Source organism: Dasypus novemcinctus, chromosome 7, assembly GCF_030445035.2.
Source record: "Dasypus novemcinctus isolate mDasNov1 chromosome 7, mDasNov1.1.hap2, whole genome shotgun sequence".
In the NCBI taxonomy this organism is placed as follows: Eukaryota; Metazoa; Chordata; class Mammalia; order Cingulata; family Dasypodidae; genus Dasypus; species Dasypus novemcinctus.
In genome coordinates this window covers 36,750,755-36,769,073 of record NC_080679.1, presented here as the reverse complement: position 1 = coordinate 36,769,073, position 18,319 = coordinate 36,750,755, and the positions used below count along the sequence as shown (strand labels likewise).

The following is an 18,319-nucleotide window of genomic DNA, read 5'->3' as shown; positions in this document are numbered from 1 at the left end:
GCTCTTTTAAGTAAAACTTGACATGCTTTCCAAAACATTACCCTGACTTAAGCTTTTAAAAATTTTCTTGTAAAGAAAGCTTCCAAACTATCAAAGCCAGGATTTAAAAATAAAACATGGCAAAAGTCAGGTAGCAAAGGCCTCAGTCAGACCTTTTAGAGAAACAAAATCGTCTACACAGCACTTAGGAATTATTGTGTGAACCATTACAATATCATCAGTTCGGTTGGTCTCATTTTCCAGTGACTTAGAGCTCAAGCTCTTTCTCAGACCAGTAATGACGTGTTCCCTTTAAAATACCCCAGACAATCAATTTAAAGCATTTTTCAGTACATCTCTGTACTTGTTTATTATTTTCCACCTGCAAAATTATCGAGACATTTGATGCCCTAAGATATTTTCCCAGAAACCAAACTCAATATAAGTATGGCACTTCAAATCTCAGATTGTTCTGTTGCTACAGGCAGCAATGTTATTAGGCCCCTGTGTCAGCCACTGGATTGGAAAGCCAAAGCTTCTGGTTGGGAAGCCCATTTTCATAAAATCACCAGAGTTGCAATATGTCCTGCTTTTAGAAAACAAAACAGACACAGGTTTCAGTTATACAAGCGTCTAAAAATGCAGGCTCGATGTTTTCCATCTCACTTTGCCTCCATGGCAAGGAATAGTGGTTGAAAAACAAGCAAAAGAAGCACTCAAATTATCTTCATTCTGGGATTGAGGTGAAGCAGGTGAAAACTTCCATCATAAAAACCACATGTTGCTAGAGTTGGCCTTCAACTGCAACAGGGAATAACTGGTTAGGTACATGTGGGTACCAAATGAGGATAGCAAGCTGGAATGGGCCGTATGTGACTAACCACAACAATGAATGTGGGGAAGCAGAAGTGGCTCAAGCAACTGGGCTCCTGTCTACCATACAGGAGGTTAATGTCCAGGGCCTCCTGGTGAAGGCACACTGGCCCGTGTGGCGAGCTAGACCACGCAGAATGCTGGCCTGCACAGAGTACTGCCCTGAGGAGGAGGGCTGCCCCGTGCAGGAGTGCTGGCCCACGCAGAGAGCTGGCATAGCAAGATGACGCAATAAAAAGAGACACAGAGGAGAGAGAATAAGAGACACAGCAGATCAGGGAACCGAGGTGGTGCAAGAGAATCATCACCTCTCTCTCACTCCGGAAGGTCCCAGGATCAGTTCCCAGAGCCACCTAATGAGAATACAAGCAGAAACAGAAGAACACAGAGGGAATGGACACAGACAGCAGACAATGGAGGGAGGGGGGAGAAATAAATAAATAAATCCTTAAAAAACAAACATACAAAAAATGAATGTGCAACAAATGTGACATTCACCCCCGAGAGGTACAGTGAAACCCCAACAAGCAAAATACCCAAAAAAAGAAGTAGCTGGAGATTTAAAGGATGTCATCAGCTCAAATAAGTATTTAGAATCTTCTGCTTGAGCCTGAATAATGGAGGCTGTGCTTCCGAACAATACAGCACTGAGTTTTACCCAGTTGTCTCACACAACTCCTTAAATTGAGCTAACTTAGGAAAAATCACTTGGCTTTATGGAGCATTGCTACCTTTCACATGCATGGTTTAGAGTATGGTTTAAAAAGTGCTTGGTACACTTCTTAACAAATACTTATAGCAACCTCATCAGGGAAAAGTAGGAGCACCTTTTTTTGTGTATGTGGGGTGTTATTTGTTTTATCTCTCCAATTTATTTTTTACAAAAATATTTTATTGATACATATTAATAAAGCATAAATCATCCAAAGCGTACAATCAATGCTATTCAGTATAATCACATGGTTGTGCCTTCATCACTTCAATCATTTTTAGAGCATTTTCATTATTTCAGTAATAATAATACTAAAAAACAAAAACCAAACAAACAAAACTCATCACCTCTCAATCTCTCTATGCTTCCCCTGCCATAATACCTGCTATTGTTTCCTTCTCTCTAGTTTATTTGTATTTATATTTTGTAAAAAGTTTTATATGTGCAATATCACCATATTTGTTTTTTACATGAGGCTTCACTATGTTATACAGTTACATTTATTAGCTTTCTTTCTAGTACATTAGACTTTCCTTTTCAACCACTGTCATACCCATGTAAAAGGTGTGCTAGTTACAAACACCATGATGTGCTCGCACCATTTCCATTAATTTCCAAAGATTTACAATCTTTTAACCATCAGCTTTCCATTCTCTACCTCCGTCTATTTTCTGGTGATCTATATTCCAATTTTTAACTCCATGGGTTTACATAATATATTTAGTTCAAAATAGTGCAATTGTACAGTATTTGTCCTTCTGTGTCTGTGTCTGGCTTGTTTCACTCAAAACAATGTCCTCCAGGTTCATCAATGTTGTTAAAGGCTTCACTACTTAATTTCTTCCTATTGCTGCATAATATTCCATCGTGTGTATACACCACAATTCATTTATCCATTCATTGGTTGAGGGACACCCGGATTATTTCCAACTTTTGGCAGTCATGAATAACACCACTATGAACGTTGGTGGGTAAATGTCTATTTGTGTCACTGCTCTCAGTTCTTCTGGGTATATAACTAGTAATGGTATTGCCAGGTCCCATGACAAATCTATATTCAACTTCCTTAGGAACTGCCAAACAGTCCTTCATGGGCTATACCATTCTACATTGCCACCAACAGTGCCCTAAGTGGTCGCAACTCTCTACATACTCTCCAACATTACAGTTTTCCTACTTTTTAATAGTGACCAGTCTAACAGGTATGAAATAATATCTCACTGTAGCTTTGATTTGCATTTCCCTAATCATTAGTGATGTTGAACATTTTTTCATGTGTTTCTTCGCCATCTGTATTTCTTCTTTGGACAACTGTCTTTTCAAGTCTTGGCCCATTTTTAATCAGGAATTTGACTTTTTATTGTTGAGCTGTAGTATCTCTTTATATATCATAGATATTAAACCCTTATTGGATATGTGATTGCCAAATATTTTCTACCAATGAGTCGGCTGCCTTTTCATCCTTTTGACAAAGTCCTTTGAGGTACAAAAGTGTTGAATTTTGAGGCAGTTCCATTTATCTACTTTCTTTGTTGTTCCCCTTTCTAAACAACTTTATTTATTTTTTAGAGCAGTTGTAGATTTACAGAAAGGATTATTTTAAAGATGATAAAAGAGAGACCAAGAGGACTCATCTATTGTCAGTCCCAAGCCCCATGGGGAAAAAAAAAACCCTCCTTGGAATCCCTATTCAGTTCCTGAGTCCTGTGGGCCATATAAGTTCAATTACCTTTTAAATCACCTTACTTCACTCAGGGGCCCCGATATTAGAAAGACCATAGACAAAGAGTAGGGAGGTTGAATCCAATCTAGGAGCCACACCAGACTACGTACTGAGTCTATTCAGTGTGACTGAGGCGTGGCAATGGAAAGTAAACAGACTTCTGACACCAGGAAAGGGTTCATAACCCAGCACTGCCTTCAAACTGAATGACTTTTCAGCAAGTCAGCCTGACTCAGGGCCACTGGGTCCTCCTTATCTGCAAAATGGAAATCTTGCCAATGCCTGACTCATCTACCCTAAAGAGCCGAGAAGTACAAATGAGATGATGTATGTCAAAGCACTTTCTAAAGTCTAAAATGTTTACTATTTCTACTAGAAGTTAACTGATTCCTAAACACACAACCACTTATACCCAACCATCATTTACAGAGGACAGAGTATGTTAGATGCTATCGACACAAAACATATCTCCTGCTCTCAACAAGCTTAATAGCAAGCTGAGAACAGACAAAAAATCAAGTGTGTGGGAAATGGACGTGGGTCAACTGATAGTGCATTCACCTACCATATCGAGGGTCCAGGGTTCAATACCCAGGGCCTCCTGACCCGTGTGGTAAGCTGGCCCACATGCAGTGCTGTCACGTGCAAGGAATGCTGTGCCATGCAGGGGCGCCCCTGTGTAGGGGTGCCCCATGTGCAAAGAGTGTGCCCTGCAAGGAAGAGCCACCCTGTGTGAAAAAAAGCTCAGCCTACCCAGGAGTGGCACCATGCACACAGACAGATGACAGAGCAAGATGACGCAACAAAAAGAGAGAGGCAGATTCCCAGTGCCGCTTGATAATGCAAGCGGACGCAGAAGAACATACAGCAAATGGACACAGAGCAGACAATGGGGGGGAAGGGGAGAGAAATAAATAAAAAATAAAATCTTAAAAAAAAAAATCAAGTGTAAAGTGCCTTAACAAAGGTATGCAAAAGGTGTTATGGGAATACAAGCAAGGAATCATTACTGATGATAAAACACAATTAAATGACATGTAGATTTTCATTGTGTAACCCAGTTTGGACCTGGTCTTGGTCCATATTCTGGTGGGTATGGACCCATTGCAAATAAAATCTCTTCAAGCTGTTACCTCAGTTAAGGTGTCGCCCAACTAAATCACGGTGAGCTTTAATCCGGATTACTAGAGTCGTTTATAAGCAGAGTGACAGTGAGAGAAAGAAGCCACAGGGAGCAGCCAGGAGCCAGGAGTCAATGGAACCCAGAGGAGAAAAATAAAGACAACACCACCATGTGCATTGCTATGTGACAGAAAAGCCAGGAACCCCAGTGATTGCCAGCCTGCCAGCAGATACCAACCCCAAACCTTCTGGCCTTTGAATTCATGAATCAATAAATTCCTGTTGTGAAGCTGATCCATTACACAGTACTTGTTTTAGCAGCTAATAAATTAAAACACCATGTATACAGAGATGGCTTCATTTGAAAGAAACAAAAGACAAAGGAACTAAATAAACATACAAACAAAACCTATCATAACTATTCCAGTAATAACCCTTCTTCTGGTGTGACACTGACAACCTATAGTAACAGCCTCAAAGGTCCCTACAAAGACTGGGTTCTAAGTAACTAACAATGGCACATATGGAAGTCAAGAGTGGAGACAGCTTCTTCACAAGCTGCCCAAGTTGTCCTGGCCCACAGATGCTGGTCAACAAGAAGGCCCTTGCTGGAAGGTGCCTGGGAAATGAGCAGTTGCTTCACTTCCTATTGCTGATTAGCAAAAGAGAGAATTATCTATACCCTTTAACCTTCAAGACAACAACCAGCTTATGGATTAGCACATATTCACACAGCCAGTTCTATGGGTCCTTAGGGTGAACGTGAATGAGAATTAACTAATTGTTTTCTTTCTCTACTGCTCTTGTACTTGCTAAAAAGTGAAAATGGGTCTTTGTTAAATAGCACCTGAGAGTACCATAGGCCTGATAAGCAAAGAGCAAGTCACCTCTTAATGGCAAAGAAGATGCACTCAGTGGTGATGGGCTGCATCCATGACCCCTCCTTCCTTCTGGTATTTAATCTCCACATATTCTCTGCCAATGACCTTGACTACCAAGCAGTTTTATAGCAATTCTGTCAGGAAACTAGCAAGGCTGGCAAAGGCAGACAAAACACTGTCTTTGACCCTCAAAGATAAGCACAAGGTAAGGCAAAATAACAGGATGGAGTCGTAATTTAACTATGTACAACTTGCAGACCAAAAAAATCTCTGCCCATCAGACAGGTCAAAGGTAACGATTATAAAGTATAAAGGATAAGAACAGTGGCAACTACCTTTTCTTCTTCCAAACTGGGTTTAAATTAATTATGGACTTTCATCATATGGAAAGCGTTTTTACATTCTGGAGTTGAATCCTAGAGCTCTGATTGGTCCCTATTTCTTTGACTGTTTTTTTTTTTTTTTTATTTCTCACCCCTTCCCCTACCCCCACCCCGGTTGTCTGTTATCTGTGTCTATTTGCTGCGTGTTCTTCTTTGTCCACTTCTGTTGTTGTCAGTGGCACGGGAATCTGTGTTTCTTTTTGTTGCGTCATCTTGTTGTGTCAGCTCTTCATGTGTGTGGCACCATTCCTGGGCAGGCTGCACTTTCTTTCACGCTGGGTAGCTCTCCTTACAGGGCACGCTCCTTGTGCGTGGGGCTCCCCTACGCAGGGACACTCCTGCATGGCACAGCACTCCTTGCACGCATCAGCACTGTGCATGGGCCAGCTCCACACGGGTCAAGGAGGCCTGGGGTTTGAACCGTGGACCTCCCATGTGGTAGAAGGACGCCCTAACCACTGGGCCAAGTCCCTCTTTGACTGTTTTGATCTTACATTAGGATAATAGGCATACAATAGTTGGGGCTCAAACAGTTGCCAGTTCTCAGGAACTATTACTGTACTAAACTCTTTTACTTTATTTTTTTTTAAGATTTATTTTATTTATTTCTCTCCCCTTCCCCTTCGTTGTCTGCTCTCTGTGTCCATTCGCTGTGTGTTCTTCTAAGTCCGCTTGCATTATCTGGCAGCACCGGGAATCTGCATCTCTTTGTTGCATCATCTTGCTGCATCAGCTCTCCATGTGTGTGGTGCCAACCCTGGATGAGCTGTACTTTTTCACGCTGGGTGGCTCTCCTTACAGGGTGCACTCCTTGTGCATGGGGCTCTCCTATGTGGGGGGCACCCCTGCGTGGCATGGCATTCCTTGCACGCATCGGCACTGCGCGTGGGCCAGCTCGCCACACGGGTCAGGAGGTCCTGGGGATTGAACCCTGGACCCTCCATATGGTAGACGGATGTTCTATCAGTTAAGCCACGTCCCTAAATTCTTTTAAATAAAGAACATCCTGCAGAGGATTCCCTTCATATGGATGGGCACCTGTCAAATGAAGAATGATATGTGGGGACTGGATGTGGCGCAAGCGTCTGGGCTACTGCCTACCATATAGCAGGTCCAGGGTTTGATTCCTGGAGTCAAGTTGGCCAGTGCCGCGAACTGGCCCATGCGGAGTGCTGGCCCACGCAGGAGTGCTGGCCTGTGCAGAGAGCTGGTGTAGCAAGATGACACAACAAAAAGAGACACTCAGCGAACAGACACAGAGAGCAGACAGTGAATGCAAAACAATGGGGGAGGTGGACAAGTAAATAAATCTTTTTTTTTTAAAAAAAGAATATGTTTAATAAAATATTTAAAAACAAAGCAAGAGTAGTTTTTAAATTCCTAAGATCATGATTAAAGAGTCATATCTAATATTTATTGAGTCCTCATTAAAGGCCAGCTATTATGTGATGCCCTTTACCTGCATTATGTTGTTAAATCCTCAACAGTATGAGAAAGCTGCTATTATTAGTAGTACCACTTTACAGATAAAGAAGCTGAGATTTAAAGAGATGAAGTAGGGAAACGGACTTTGGCCCAGTGGTTAGGGCGTCCGTCTACCATATGGGAGGTCCGTGGTTCAAACCCCGGGCCTCCTTGACCCGTGTGGAGCTGGCCATGCGCAGCGCTGATGCGCGCAAGGAGTGCCGTGCCACGCAAGGGTGTCCCCTGCGTGGGGGAGCCCCACGCGCAAGGAGTGCGCCCGTAAGGAGAGCCGCCCAGCGTGAAAAGAAAGTGCAGCCTGCCCAGGAATGGCGCCGCCCACACTTCCCGTGCCGCTGACGACAACAGAAGTGGACAAAGAAACAAGACACAGCAAATAGATACCAAGAACAGACAACCAGGGGAGGGGGGGAAATTAAATTTTAAAATAAATAAATAAATAAAGAGATGAAGTAATTGTCTAAGATAATATCACTTGTAAATGGGTGTAAATAAGACTCTAAAATGCATATGTAGTCCTTCTGGCAATTCAGAGCAAATTAATTACCCTAAGATAACATGGTGAAAGTTTAAACATAGTGTTTTAATCTTAGTGTGGAAAACAAGCAACTTAAAATTTATTTTTAAATCTTTGTTTTTTAATCTGACTACTTAGAAAATTAACTACTAAATGTCATCGTAAACCCTGGAGAAATAGTTTATACTTCATTTACTAAAATACCACCTCTATAATACTACTGTGTCATTGTATGTTCTATAAGGGAATGTCGGTGAGAGGTCCCCGAATAAACAGAGTTAAAAGTTGTTCCCCAACTAAACAGCTAACCTCAACTCTCTCAGTGAGCATGAACACATTGCTTGGAATGTTTGCAAGGGTATAATAACCGTGACTTCATTTAGGCCAAAGAAGTGCTTCTACAAGTGTTTACACAGTCCTAATTGCCCAAAGCTTTTACTAATGTTTCCCTAAGACATCACTTTTCTTTTAGACAATAAATAGAAACACTTGTAAAAATGTTTGCTTTAAAAAAAACCTGCAAATAAGTGTTTCTGCCAAAAGAATTAAAAGACATTTTCAAATTAGATATGACCATAGACAAACATTTTAACTGTTAAGGCATGTTCAAATAAATTGCTGCTTCTAAAACCACCTTAACTTTTGGGGAGGTTGGGTGGGGAGAGGGAAGACAATTATCAATGTATATGGGTTTTCAGATTCAAACAAAATAACGAAATTGACCCACAACCTTCAGTCTCATTTCTTAAGTCAAGGCTAATATGTCAAGGTTGCATATTACAATACTACAATGAAAATACAGACACCACATCAAATACCAGAGGTATCTAATCTTTCAGTGAAGGGAGACTGCTTTTGGACCATAAGATCTAGAATTAAAGGACCTGAGTTAAACTTCCATGTGCTATTACCAGATTCTGAGGAAGCCAATTAAATCTGAATTTCAGTTACTTTATCTGTGACAAAGGGCAAATAAGAATATGTGTCTTATCTTCTTCAAAGGTTGTGAAAAGTGAATCGAATGACATAATGTAGTGCTTTATGGACTCCAAAGCAGATTCCCGTTTTATACCAGAGAAAGAGCTACCACATTCTCTTTGGTCTTTCCTCATTATAAACCAACAATCTGGTGCAAAAGAATGGTGACCCCAATCAGCTTGGGAACCTCTGAGATAAGATTTCAATCTATTCAACGGTGCCTCCTGCATTGTTCAAATCAGCATGAGTTGTGGATCTGTTTTTCTGGTGGCTTTAGGATGTAGGAATTCAGTGGTACAAGTGCTGTATGATAATTCAAAAGGAACAGAGAATGGGCAGGGGAGTTTGAAGCTCCAAAATTAAGCAAATCTGTGATTTCAAGAGGGGCAAAGAACAAAATCAGCAGCATGATGGTCCTTGGTCCATCAAAATCTCCTTTTGTTCCTGTGTCCTTACCATATCCTCCCCTATTAAGGCCTTCTTAGCATTTCAATATGCTAAGGTCCTATCTCTTCTCAAAGAAGAAAAAATAACTAAGAAAACCTCCCTTGCCTAAAGTTCCTCTCCATCTAGGATACTTTCCCCCCTTCTCCCGTTCCTTCCAAGTTTCTTTAAGAAACTTGTTCTTTAAACTTTCTAATACCACTTTTCCCAGCCCATTCATTCTTTCCTCAGAAGCAACTGGTTTTGCCCCAGCTAAAACTGCTCTAGCAAAGTCAGGAACAATTTCCTTGGTGCTAAACCCAGAAGACACTTTTCACTCCCTATCTGACCTGACCTCTCAGTAACATTTGACCTGCTAAACACCCTCTGTTTGCACTGCTCTCCTGAATTCCCTGATGCAGTCTCTTCTGGCATGCCTCTTTTATCTATAGATGGGAAGCGGACTTGGCCCAATGGATAGGGCGTCTGCCTATAACATGGGAGGTCCGTGGTTCAAACCCTGGGCCTCCTTGACCTGTGTGGAGCTGGCCCATGTGCAGTGCTGATGCGCACAAGGAGTGCCGTGCCATGCAGGGTGCCCCCGCATAGGGGAGCCCCATGCGCAAGGAGTGCGCCCCATAAGGAGAGCCACCCAGAGTGAAAGAAACTGCAGCCTGCCCAAGAATGGCGCAGCACACATGGAGAGCTGATACAACAAGGGGAGACACAGATTCCTGGTGCCGCTGATAAGGATAGAAGCAGTCACAGAAGAACACACAGCGAATGGACACAGAGAGCAAACAACTGGGGTGGGGGGGAGAGAAATAAATTTTTAAAAATTTAAAAAAATTTTAAAAATTAAAAAAAACAAATATCTATGGATGCTCGTCTCTGTGCCCTCAATGGGTTACCCTTCCTACACCCATATCATAAATGTGGGCATTCCTCCATTTTTTCCAGAGCCGTCCTATTTAATTTCTCTTCTGCCCTCCCTTTGAATGATGCTCTCCAATCCTGTGGCTCTGGCTGCAATCCATGTGGGAGACAGGTACAAACTGCTCTCTTGAGTTTTAGACCCACACATGCAACTGCCTTTTTTTGACTGTGCCCTAACTCCTAATATGCACAAAACTACTCATTCTCTCCTCAAACTTGCCTCCTCCTGACATTTTCATACAGTGGAGGACATGATCATCCATCCCAGAAAGATGACCTTCAGCCTTGACCCTGCCAGTTCCCTTGCCTACAATCACTCCAAATCAGAAAGACATATTAATTCTACCTCTACACTACCTGCCAAATCTATCACCTTCTCCTCATCATTACCACCTCAGTTCAGTCCTCACCCATCCAGTCTTCTTCTCTTTAGTCTTGTCCTCCTCTAAGCCATTCACCACACTGCAGCCAAAGTGGGCTTTCTGAAATGAAGATCAACTAAAACCTTATGCCAGGCAACCCCACTGCCTTCTGGATAAACCATACACTCCTTAACATCGCCTTTAAGAGCTCATGGACACACCTTCCTGGGCTTAGTTTCTGAATCTCCTTCCCCTCTCCACATTCCCACTCTATCTCTGGCCATAGAGAATTTACAGAAACTGGAATTTTCCACATGCTCTCTCACCCATCCTGTTTCTTCTGGCTGGAACACTTTTTCCCACCATCACCTCATCCCTTCCCCCACTCATCCCACCCCAACCTGGCTCATTCTGATTCAGCCCTCAGGGTTCTGCTAAGGTACCACTTCTTCAAAAAACTCTTCCCCATCTCCCACATCCATTTTTGAATATTCCTTTTATATACTTAGCACCCTGATTTTCTCCACTAATATGCTTTTCTTGCTATTTTAAAATGCCCTGTTTACTTATTTGTCTCCTCAACTAAACTACAGCTTCATGTGGGCAAGGATTTTATCTTCTTGTTCAAAACTGTACTCCTGGCTCTAAACACAGTGCCATGGCAAAAAGCAAGTAGTTAATCCTTACTTGTGGAATTAATGAATCCCTGAGAGTGAATGATAAGTTGTTCTGGAAAAGTTAGAGAGCTTATAAAAGTGGATCAAGAACACGTGGGAGGAGATCACTTAGCTAATTTCCTGGAGATTAAATCTGACTTTTTCTAACTTATAATACATGTTCCCTGTTCTGTGACTGAAAATCCCCATTTATAAATCACATCCATAGGCCATAAGGTGAAGTGGAAAGTTAGCCACTTCCCAGTTAGTTAAATGTCCCCAAATAAACTGGATATAGCAACACAGAGCATTAGTTTGTACTAATAATAAATTGGTTACACTAATCAAGATAACTGGATAAATAAATCTCTACCATACTCATAAATGTGACAAATAATTAGGGAATCTAATTTAACATGCATAACTAAAATTAAGAGCTAATGAGCATGTGAAAAATCAACACAATGTTAATGAAAATAGCATGCCTGATATCTCAATGCCATGGACTCTATATTTTGCCTTTGGTTTTTGCTCACAACTCATATTGCCATTAAGATTAATTACACTTATGGATCAAACAAAGCTTTTACATCATTATCAGCACAAGGGTAAATTATGTGTTTTTTATGGGGGAGAGGGGGTGGATCTGTCTGGTATGATCCTCAGCAGCCAATATAACAGAGAAAGCATAATGCATGGAATTTATTACTGCTGTTCATTTTTATCACACCCTCACTTGATACCCAGTTCTTAGAACTATTTTGTTTGCACCAGAAGCTCCAAGCCAGAATATAGTTCAGCTACATATGAACCAAATACTAAATTCACTCTAAGGGGAACCAATACCGTCTAGATATCCCTCCTTACCTCTTCTTTTCAGGTTTAACATTTCCACTGCAGCAAATCAGCATTTTGCCAGTACTTTCTGTACTTTTCTAGAAGTGTAGGAGAATAGGATGAGGTGAAAATAGGGAAAGAAGCCAGTAGGAAAATGTTGAGGATTGAATCATGTCTCCCACAAAAGGCAAGTTCAGGTCCCAACCCTTGATCCTGTGTGTATAAAGCCATTTGTTAATTGGACCTTGGAATGAGGGTAGACCTTAAAATATGGCTGAAGTCCTTATAAGCAAAGAAAATTGGACACAGAAAGAAAAGCTAAGGGGAGCAACCAGAAGCTGGAAGTCAACAGAACCCAGAAAAGAAAGAAGACACCGCCATGGTCATTACCATGTCATTGGAAAAGCCAAGGACCAACGATCGCTGGCAGGGAGTCCCAGAATGCCACGGATGATTTGAAAAGAAAGCATCATCTTGCTGACAACTCAGCTTTGGACTTCTCCTTGCCTCAAAACCATAAGCCAACCGATTCTTAAGTATTTGTTTTAGCAGCTGGGAAACTAAGATAGAAAATAAAGTAAGAGTAGCAGTGGCCTGGTTCTCCTAGAAATTGCCTAGTGTTTGAGAATCTTAAAGAATCTGTTCAAATGATCTAACCTTTTCCATGTTCCTATTAAAATCAATCTTCTGAAACTAAAAATTAAAGTAGCACCCATATACCTGCTTGCTGCTTAACTACGATCTGACTTCAAGTTTTATTCGAAGGCTGCACACAAGATTAAACTGGAAAGTCAAATATCTAATAAGTATTCAATAAATATTAGTTTTGGATGTTTTTAATGCAGATGCTACTGGCCTAGGCCCAGCTTGGTTTACCTAGTCATAATATGCAAGGGTCTTTTATGGGGGGACGAGGATCGGGTCACAAATGGTTATACATTGTTCATAGTTCTTTGTCCTCCACTTGCACAATTAACCTGGATTTATACCCTAAGGCTTAAAAGCTATCAGTCTGTAAGAAAACAAAGAATTTTAATGAAAATTCAACTACGAGTCTTCTTATTTTTCTTCAGTATAATATTTAGTGATTCCTCTACCACAAAGCTTTTACTGATAACCTTAGCCAGAATAATTTATCCAACTTTATTTTTAATCTAACAATATTTATCATTTTTATCTCATTATTTTTAAGTAGAACTTTTTCCCACATATTTAAGTTGTTTATACATTTTTATTATCTTCACTACTTCACTGGAAAATAGCATAGGACTTATTACTTTTAAAATAATGTTTCTTTTGTGATTATAAAAAAGTATTACATTCTTACTGTTAAATATTTTGAAAATACAGGAAAGTATAAAAGGGAAAAATAAACAATACCTATTCACCCTCCAATAAAAGAAACACACTGTCTCCAAAGTGAAACACACTTTCAGCCCTCTTCCTATGCAGATCTTTTTTTTTGGTGATAAAATCCACATTTTTACCATTTTAAAGTGTACCCTTTAGTGACATTCAGTGTACTCATAATGTTGTGCAACCATCACCACCACTCAGTTCCAGAATATTTTCATTACCCCAAAAGGAAAACCCATACCCTTTAAGCAGTCAGTCTTTCTCTGCCACCCCACCCCCAGCCCCTGACAACCATTAATCTGCTTTCTGTCTCTCTAGATTTGTCTATTCTGGATAAATGGAATCACACATAATGTGGACTTTTGTGTCTGGTTTCTTTCACTTATTAGAGTGGTTTCTAAGTTCACCCACATTGTAGTATACTTCATTCTTTTTTATGACTGGATAATATTTCATTGTATGGAGATACCATATTTTGTTTATCCATTCATCAGTTGATGAACATCTGGTTTGTTCTCTATTTTGACAGAGCTGTTATGAATATTAGTATATAAGTTTTTTTGTTTTAAACATAGTTGATAGTACATTGTATATACTGTTCTCTATCCTATTTTCCCCCTACTTAGCAGTATTTGGTAGGTATCTTTCCAAGCCTTTTGTAATGTCTGTATAGTTCTGTATTTTTTTATGACACCACAATTTATCTAACTGTTCTCCTCTTGGTGGTATTTAGGCTGTTTCTAATATTTGACTTTTCTAAACAAAGTTATATTTCTTTTGACTTTTAAAATATTTCTCCTAAGCTCCTTTGGATAGATTCATAGAACTGGAATTACTGGGACAAAGGGTAGAAAATGTAAGGCTTTTCATAATATTCAGTCCCTCACAGCATTTGACAATGCCTGATCCACTGTATTATCACTGATACAGAGGATTATAATTTTAAAAAAAACCAACTATGTAAATTTGAGAGCTGGAAAAATGGTGTGGTGGTGTGAAGCTGTATAAACCCCAGAAAGGAATCTTCTTAAATTTAATCCACTCCTTTGGGTGGGGACCCATTGTAAATAGGACCTTTTGAGGAGGCTACTTCAGTTAAGGTGTGACCCACCTCATTTGGGGTGGGTCTTATCCTCCTACTGGAGTCCTTTATAAATGGAATGAATAGAGAGAAAGAGCCACAGAAGCAAAAGCTGAAAGCAAAGAAACCTGGAAAAGAAGGAAGAGACCAGCAAATGCTGCCAAGTGCCTTGCCATGTGGCAGAGGAGTCAAGGATCACTGGCAGCCAGTCTTCAGGAAGAAAGCATCAACTTGATGATGTCTTGATTTGGACATTTTTCTCAACCTCAAAACTGTAAGCTAATAAATTCCCATTGTTAAAAGCCAACTCAGGAACAGATGTGGCTCAAGCAATTGAGCACCCAACTCCCACATGGGAGGTCCTGGGTTCAGTTCTGATGCCTCCTGAGAAAGAAAAACAAAGAACAAGCAAAACAAATGAAAAATCCAATTCAGAGAAGCCAATGTGGCTCAATGGTTGAGTGCTGGCTTCCCATATACAAGGTCCTGCATACAGTCTCTGGCCCAAAGTATCTCAAAAACAACAACACCACAAAAGCAACTCATTTCATGGTATCTGCTTTAAGCAGCCCAGGAAACTAAAACAAATGGTGTCTTGGTGTTGTTTCAGGTTTTATTTCTTTGATTATTGGAGGAAGGCAGTACTTCCCTATGTCTATTAGCCATTCATGTTTCTCTTTTACCCATATCTTTTACCCATTTTTCTGTTGGAGTCTCTATTAGTTTTCTATTGATGTATAACAAATTACCTCAAACTTAGTGGCTTAAAATAACATCCATTTATTTTCTCATAGTTATGAAAGTCAGAAGTCCAGGTGGTTTGTTTGCATTCTCTCCTCAGGGTTGTTCTCACAAGGCTGAAATCAAGGTGTTAGCCAGGCTATGTTCTTATATGAAGGCTCTGGTTAAGAACCTTGTTCCAGATTCATTCAGGTTGTTGGCAGAATCCAATTCCTTGCAGCCCTAATACTGAGGTTCCCATTTCCTCACTGGCCATCAGACAGGGAGCCACCCTCAGCAATTGTAGGCTACTATAATGACTTAGCATTGTCCGCATTCCCTCTTAGGTCATCTTCGAAGCATCTTCAAAGTAGCAACAGATGTTGAGTCCTCATGCTTTACATTTCTCTAATTTCCCCTCCTGATCCCAGTCAGAGAAAGTTCTCCACTTTTATAGGTTCCTGTGATTAGATTAGGCCCAGGGTCAACGGTACTATAAAACATTATCAAGGGAGGGGTATCATACTCAAGTATTCCAAGGACTGGAACATGGAGTCTTGGGGTAGGAGGCATGTTTAGAATTCTGCCTACCATAGAGTCTTCGATGTCTTTTTTCATGCTCTTTATGATAAATCTTAATTGCATGAATTTACCAGCTAAATGAATATTACTGCCAGAGTTGCATTTTCACAAATGCAAAGGCAACTGTGGATGGGGCTGCTGCACACAAATAAGGATTTTGAACATAAAACTTTGCCAAGACTGGTGGGGTTTTTATTTTTCAAATATGGAATGCTTCATGAATTTGTGTGTCATTCTTGTGCAGGGGCCATGCTACTCTTCTCTGCATCTTTCCAATTTTAGTATATGTGGTGCCAAAGTGAGCACAGTATTTTTTAAATGTATGTATAAATAAACACATATATAGCAATTACTATATGCTAGGCACTGTTCTACACACCTTAAAATATTAACTCATTTAATCCTATGAGATCAATACTATTATTATTCCCATTTTACAGAAGAGGAAATTGACTTATGGCAAGGTTAAGTAAGCTCGCCAAGGTTACACAACTAGGCAGTTGCCAAGCAGGAAGTCAAACCTAGGTAGTGTGGCTTTATAGTTCTTCCTGTGAACTACTAAATATGAAAAAAATTCATTGGAAAGACCAACCATCAGGTATTAATATTATTTCTTCAATGTGCACAATTTTAAAACATTTCTCCATGTACAATTGAACCTAATATTCTTCAACTAAAAGTCATACCATGTGACCAAGAGGACACATATCTACCGACCTTTTAGAGGCTATATGAATTGCCCAGTTTTTGTTAAGGTATTCTTGGGCTTAATAAAATGAAAATCACCTTGAATTTTATTTTAGGTACATTAATTACAATTTGCTAGTGGTATTTTATAATAAAATACTTATAAATACAAATCACAATTCACTATGGTTATTGAAATTAAAAATATTAAACAGAAAAAAAAAAGTGTTTCTCTAGCGCTCCTTACAAGGAGAAAAAAAGAAAAAGAGGAAAAAAAAAACTTCTAAGTAAGTTTATGACAGCGTGGCTCAATCTCTGTTTAACCTGGAATGTTCAGATTTGCCCTGCTTTGCAAGATACACATCAACACTGGTCTCAATTTGTCATTAAATTTTATAGCCCAGTAGTAATTTATTTTATTTGAGGGGTGGGTGTGAAATGTCTTTATCCTGAATTTTTTAGTTTAATAATCCTCTCATGACAAAACCAAATCATGCTTGTCATCAGTTATATGGTGTCATTTGCTATACATTAAAAAAGGGCAGAGTTGACAGAAGAAACAATTGTTTGTTTCCCTGGGAGCCCCAGGTTGATGTAAACTAAGAGATCTGATGAGGTTTGGTTTCTATAACCAAGGGCGGGGAAAGAACACTGAAAACAGCAGCATAGACCAAGAGCAGCTATTTCAGCTTACATTATATACCTGATTCACATAAATAAGCAGGTATTTCATCATGTAATCCCCCTCCCCGCCCATAATCCAATTGCATTACAGTGCAGTCTCCGATATGAAATAAAAACCGGAGCATGGAAAAAACAGCCAAATCACCGCTACCCCAGGGGTTCTAGGCTATTTACAATGCTGTCACCCTTCCCCCACTGGCCAGCCAGGCAGCATAGACGAGGGCAGATGCTCACCTGGTCGGCGGCTGCTTCTCCCCTCACCAGACGGGCCTGCAGTCAACTCCGGACCAGGGCTGGGCATCCGCCGTGCTGGTGCCTCACGGTGACAACCATTCTGGCAGCAGACCCAACCCGGCCGGCGCTCTGTTTACAAGCGGCTCCTCGCGGTCCTACTCCTAAATGCTTCCCCCGAAGCAGCCCGGGAAAAGAGACCTGGACACACAAGGTTCCAAGCCGCGACACTTTTCCTCGTTAGAGGGACCTGGCCAGCGGGCGGGACCTGACCGCCCCCACCAGTCCTGCTTATCTCTTTGTTTTTATATACACAGTTCTTATCTCCCACAAAATTGTGAAAACGGTAGTGTGGGCTGCGGAGTCTCCTTCACTGCTCCTCCCAAAGTCAAAATAGATGTTTGCAATGGGAAAATTCACTTGGAACGTACCCAGAACTCGACCTGTTTTTTGGGTTTCTTTTTTTCTTAGCAATTCCCTTGTCTAACAGAAATGCCCAGATAAGTGCTTCGTGAAAATTGGACATTTGAACCTGTAGATTGCTTCTCATTTCTCTAGGTTTAGAGATAAAAATCAAACAGCAAGCAAAACAAGTGATAAAACCAACTCAGGGAAGCCACTGTGGTTCAGTGGTTGACTGCCAGCTTCCCATGTACAAGGTCCCAGTTTCAATCTCTGGCCCTGGTGCAGGGGAAGGGGGGGGGTGGGGAGACGGAAGGGAGGGCAAGGGGAGGAGGGGGAGGGAAGGGGAGGAGGAGGAGGGAAGAGGAAGGAGGGGGAGGGAAGAAGAAGGAGGGGGAGGGAAGAGGGAGGGGAAGGGTCTCAAATCCGTAACCTAACTTCACACCTGAAGGAAGTAGAAAAAGAAGAGAAAATTAATACCAAAGCAAGCAGAGGGAGAAAACCAGAAATGAAAGGATGGACTTTCTTACTGACCTTACAGCAATAAAACGGATTATAGGAGGAAACTAGAAACAACTGTATGCCAGCAAATTATATAACTTAGATGAGATGGACAAATTCCTAGAAGCACCCAAACTACCTAAACTGACTCAAGAAGAAATAGAAGAACTCAATAGAACAAAAGCAAGTAAAGAGATTGAATCAGTAATCA

The 18,319-nt window shown here is 40.7% G+C and overlaps 1 protein-coding gene and 1 non-coding gene across 4 annotated transcripts in view; both read right to left on the bottom strand.

Moving 5' to 3' along the window:
* PLEKHM3 (pleckstrin homology domain containing M3) overlaps positions 1 to 17,873 on the bottom strand; it is a 239,696-nt gene extending 221,823 nt beyond the window's left edge. Inside the window, exon 1 of one of the 3 annotated variants that reach the window (XM_058300272.2) lies at positions 17,209 to 17,873. The gene's annotated coding sequence lies outside the window, so the exon portion shown is untranslated. The remainder of the gene's footprint in view (positions 1 to 17,208) is intronic. The other 2 variants (XM_004458144.4, XM_058300273.2) reach the window with 2 other exon arrangements.
* LOC111764068 (U6 spliceosomal RNA) lies at positions 15,803 to 15,909 on the bottom strand. Its single transcript, XR_002796770.1, has one exon. It is a non-coding gene; the product is annotated as a U6 spliceosomal RNA (small nuclear RNA).
* Positions 17,874 to 18,319: the final 446 nt, after the last annotated feature.